Source organism: Cryptomeria japonica, chromosome 9, assembly GCF_030272615.1.
Source record: "Cryptomeria japonica chromosome 9, Sugi_1.0, whole genome shotgun sequence".
NCBI lineage: Eukaryota > Viridiplantae > Streptophyta > Pinopsida > Cupressales > Cupressaceae > Cryptomeria > Cryptomeria japonica.
This window is the reverse complement of record NC_081413.1, coordinates 271,326,729-271,332,289: the sequence shown is the minus strand read 5'-3', so window position 1 is coordinate 271,332,289 and position 5,561 is coordinate 271,326,729. Positions and strand designations below refer to the sequence as shown.

The following is a 5,561-nucleotide window of genomic DNA, read 5'->3' as shown; positions in this document are numbered from 1 at the left end:
TGATGTTAGGGGCTTTCCCATGGTAAATGAAGATAAACAATTATAAGCATTTGGTAGGTCACATATGCATGCGTGTCTAGAAATAATGATGTGAAGCTGTTACAACTGGCAGCCTTTGATGGATTATATTTTGGAGACTTGTCTGTAGTGGATCGAATTTCTGGAAGTTGAGTACACAAAGTAGTAATGTGGACTTCTATTTTAAAATGACTAATAGTTAACTAACAAGAAGGATGAATCGGTAAAAGAGTCCAAGTGGCATTGAAAATGTCAATGCAAATTCACAAAATTGGCAAAGATTGAGGTGGGCGAAAAGACTAGAACTCGTGAGACTGTGATGCATGGAGCATAGAGGCAAAAGTTTAGCTCTTGAGGAACATCTTGCAGAAACTAATTTCATATGTATCCAGTGATTCTATTTTGTAAACTAATATCTTATAGCTGATATATTTGAAGTCAAACGTAAAAGCTAATTCAATCTAAAAATAAAAACTGAATAACCCATGTTCAGAAGCAAAAATTAACCAGTCAATAAATTACCTTTAATACAATACGAAATTACTAGCGATTGAATTGTCATACAATAATTTAAAAACTGCATAATTTTGAAGCCAGTAATATTAGTGTAGATTATTTCGAACCTTCATTAAATGAAAATGAGGCGGACAATTTTTGTGCACTATTGAATTGCCAAATATGAAGTGGGAAGAGTGGGTATCTAAATACTGTAACTATTTTCAGCGGACACTATTAAAAACTGTAAAATTAGTAAGAATCAATAATGTTTTAAGATTGGATGCTTTAAAATAGACAAAACATAACTGCCAGCCAAACATGGAAAGGAATCCACATGCCTTGACTATGCTTCCATAGTTTTTGTTTACCTTGTAAATGAAACCACCTCACATATTTTTTTTTTTACTAGAGCATCATATATTTAATATTGGCCACTTGAAGTTCGTGACATAGCCACATTTGACCATGTGGTAAGTCTACAGATAGAGGTGTCCAGCCACCAAAAGAGATGCAGGATAGCAACCACATGGAAGCTCTTCTTCTGAAGGCTTGAAGTGGAATGAAGCCAAAACAGAGTATCCAGTAACCATATGAATATTTTTTAGTTTGCTTAGCACAGTAAATGGGGAATAGCCAAAATTACAGGAGTAGAATGAAGTATTTTCAGAGCTGTAGGATACGTCAGTGCTCAAAGAGGCATTCTTTTATGTTTTTATGTGTTTCTTTATGGGCCAGCGTACCTAGAAACCTAGCTAGTGGCAAGAGGATTCAAGAGGTAAGATCCTTTTTACCTTAAATTTTTTTCTCTACGACTTTCTGCAAGCTATTTTCTTTTCAGTGTAGAGCAAAGTGAAAGCAAATGCATTTTTAGGGACACATCTGAATCAATTTTTGTTTACCCTAAAAAAATTAAATTTCATACACAAATTTCTGAGTATTAAGAACATGAAATTGTACTCACCAAGCTTTTTGACTAATGCTCTGTTCTTTGTCTTCCAGGAAGATGATACACCACAGCAAAGCATTCAAATAGATGCTATTTTCATTCAAAGTATAAGGCATCACAGTCCAACACGTATGAAAAAGACGGTATCTAATTTCAAACCCTCAACTTTATAGTTTTCTATAGATCATTCAGTCTATTATTTTTAATTAAGTTTAACTATTTCTAGATTTTTTAATTAGGCAAAGCCATAGGGGAAAACTGAGTAACTTACTTTCACAACATTTTCCTCGCTCCTGTTCCTACACTTCCAGCAAATGAAGTGTGCCTGATTCAGAAATCAACCACAATACCAGCCACAAATCGAGAATGTTGAGAAGCAATGTTCAGAAGCTAATAACTTCTTCTCGCTCAAGTTGGCAAAAGTATACATACCATCTCCTAAATTTGAATTTTAAAATATGTTAGAGTTAGCAAGGGCTATGGATTTGTGCAATTTTTTTATGTATGGCATGGGCTATGTGGGTATTGGACAGTGAACAAAATGACAGAGAATTATTCATCAAAAAAGGAAAAGACAAGAAGACCATACCTGATAGCAGAAACCGTAAAAGGAAAAATACATCCCTCAGCTTGAAGCAAACAATATCCGAAGACAGGAATTCTAAACATTTCGAGAAGTTTCATAGTTTCCAGAAATCTCTAAAAGTTTCATAGTTTCCATAGTTTCCAGAAGTCTCTAAGATTTATTTTTTATAAATAAAATTAACTATAGTGTCCAATGAAAATTAAGATAAATAATTTTATACTAATTATTAAATTTGTTTAAAATCAAAACATTTGAAAAAAAATGAAAAGTTCAAAAATACTTTATTCTCATTGGACAGCTCAAAATAAGAATGGCATCTAAGGAATGCGTTAGTATCCTGTGGGCACGGCAGGAACTAATAAACCCATTTTTTTAATATACACTTAAAGTCATTTAAACTTGAACCCCCGTATGGAAATCTCATTCAAAGTTTTCTCAAGTGTGGAAAACATACTGAAATATAGGAAGGAGAGTATGTGGTGCACGTAAGAATAGTTTAATAAATATATAACTAAAATTTAGTTATAAAGACAGTCGTTGTAGTATAGTGGTGAGTATTCCCGCCTGTCACGCGGGTGACCCGGGTTCGATCCCCGGCAGCGGCGAATGTGAAAGTTTTATTTTGTTCCCTTCCGCGGAAGCGGGTACTACTGAATCTGAACTATACCTAATGCAATAGTGTACTACAATTCTCATATTTGTTTTTTGTCTTCCCTTTTAGGCATTGTTAATTGTAATAATTTTTTAAGAAAATCAGAGAGGATGTCACATTCGCACATGACACTAATGTATCTAAAAGACGTGAGTACATCAAATTGAACAAAAACACATAAAATAAAATATGACTATCTTCAATATCATCTTTAGTTAAATAATTTCTAGTAATGCACCCAAAACATGAGTACGCCAAATTGAACAAAAACACATAAAATAAAACATGACTACCTTCAATATCATCTTTAGTTGAATAATTTCCAATGATTTGTAAACTCTTAACAGTAGAATTCAAGAATCACAAAAAATGTAGACATGATATTTCCATAGTCCAAATTAATGTTTTAAAGTACTTTTGAAAGTAATCATGTAAATATTTTTATGATCAACATTTTGGATCACACTTTGTGATCCATCATCAAGACAAGGAAGTGTTTAAACTTTTTGACCATGAAGTGTAATCCAAAATATTCACCCTAAAAATTGTTACACAATTACTTCCAAAAGCACTTTGAAGTAATCGCAAAAAAAATAAAAATTATTACTTGCTACTTGTTTTAAACAATTGAAGTTTACTTCAAGAAAAGCAAATATTGAGACTAAATTGAAATAAAATTGAGTGAAACTCACACAAAATGTAGATTTTATCTTGGACTCTTGTGTGGTGGAAAACCAATTTTATGTTTGTGAAAATGGTCTTGCTACCTTATGAATTAACTTGGGAAGAAAATTACAATATGTGGAACTTCAATTTTCTACCCTCTACTTATATTTATTTACTCCAATAAACAATTGAATTCTCTTACAATATCCTCACTATCCTCTCAACAATCAACTCATGCTTTAACACTCAAATTTCAACTCCTTTTTTTAGGGAGAATTATGAACATGAATGCTATCTCAAGTCCCTAAAGTATTCTAGTGTGCATTGGGTTTGTTCATTTCAAGTTCTCAATTTAGAATGCTTATTGTCAATCGATAATAATGCAACTGCAATCCTAACTTGGTCACCAACATAGTTTTGTTGTCATTTGCCTATTTTTTATTAGTTTATTATTCTAAACATATTTTTTTGTGTGTTTCAATTCAATTCATTGTTCATGTTTTTGTTTCTATTACATTTTTTAGATCCAACATGGATTATACTTCTCTTCTTAGGAGGATCTTGTTCTCATAAAATCTTAATGAGACAATAAGTTGGGGAAGATTTCTCTCAATATTTATGTGGAATATCACTTTGCTTGTCTCAACTTGCGATCTTTAAATCCTATTTTAAATCATATTTCTTGGAATCTATTAAGGGTTTTTCTTAGCTTCTTTTTTACCACCACACCCTCTTTAAGTATGACCCTTCTACACTCACATATCTTAGCACACGTTCTTCTTGGTCATCATCTAACATAGAAGGCTCATAAAGTTCTAGATACTCACAATTAACAACCAAATGCATTGTCACAAAGAGAGGAATAACAAGTTTGAAAGAATTTTCACTTGTGGCCTCCAAAAACAATGAAAGGTGCATACCATAGGGTCTTCGACTTATTTGCTTGTCCTTGTAATATTTTGTTACAAAAAAAAATCCAAACTTTGTTTCTTGCATGTAATTTATGTTCCTTTCTATGTTGATCATAACTTTTATTTATGTTTTTCTTACATGTTGTTTCCAATTATTCTTTGGGATAGATTTGTTTAATACTCTCAATTCGTTTTGGTGCTTTAGTCGCCTCAATATATTGACCCACTTGTTCATCTTACTTATTTAAAGCTATACCAAGTGAACTTAGATGTATATATCCCAAACATGCCTCAAATGATGAATCATTTGTAAAAGAATAATTTACCTTATTAAAATAATGTTGAATGTATGGAAGTGACCCATCCCAAGTTTCAAGACACTTTCTATTGTATCCCCTTATGTATTGCACCAATATTGTCTTAACCACTTGTGTTTGTCCATTTATTTTTGGGAGAAAAAAATTACTTTTTTGAAGCCTCATATCTATAATACTCCATAAAGTGGGCCAAAATTCTCTATCAAATCTACTATCTCTATTTGGAATAAAGGACTTAAGAAGACCAAAGTGCATCCAAACATTAACATAACATTTCAATAACTTCTTTACTTGTCATAGTATTTTTGTAAGGTGCTAGTGAAAGAAAGCAAGGTACGTAAAAACACTTCCTACACTAATATTACAAGGAGAGTGTCAAGTGTAAATTTTAATCTTTTATGTTCTACAACAAGTAGAAACATATTTAGACATGAAATAAACAATATACCATAACATAAGCGTATATAAGGAAAACCCTTTTGGGAAAAAAATTATACTCCAAAGCAATTCAATGTATCATTTAGTAAACCATGATTGCAATACACTTGTAGAGAACACCTTCACAAGAGTATCATTGATAAAAAAATTGGAGGAATTCTTATAACTTAATAGTATCTACAAAACTCTACACACAACCTTTGGCTCAAGCACCTAATATATAGGAAATATGAAACATGGAGCCATCAAATGAATTAGAAACCACTAGTTAAGATTACCACAAAAAGTGACATCCAAATTAACATCCAATCAAATATTCCTTGTGATGTGTCGTAAAATACATCATAAGTTGGTCAATTAATGGAACTCCCCTTTACAACACTTTTATACATCCAACAACATGTTACATGTCTTATGCAAACTTTTGGAGGCCATAAATTTTGATATGATGGGTTGATTAAGCCCCCTTCTAAAAAAAATAATTACTCAAAGAGATATAGACAACAAGCACCCTTGTGGGTGGTGATGA

At 32.1% G+C, this 5,561-nt stretch overlaps 1 non-coding gene across 1 annotated transcript; it reads left to right on the top strand.

The window, feature by feature from the left end:
• The first annotated feature begins 2,581 nt into the window (after positions 1–2,581).
• On the top strand, positions 2,582–2,653 carry TRNAD-GUC (transfer RNA aspartic acid (anticodon GUC)). Its single transcript has one exon. It is a non-coding gene; the product is annotated as a tRNA-Asp (tRNA).
• The last annotated feature ends 2,908 nt before the right edge of the window (positions 2,654–5,561 follow it).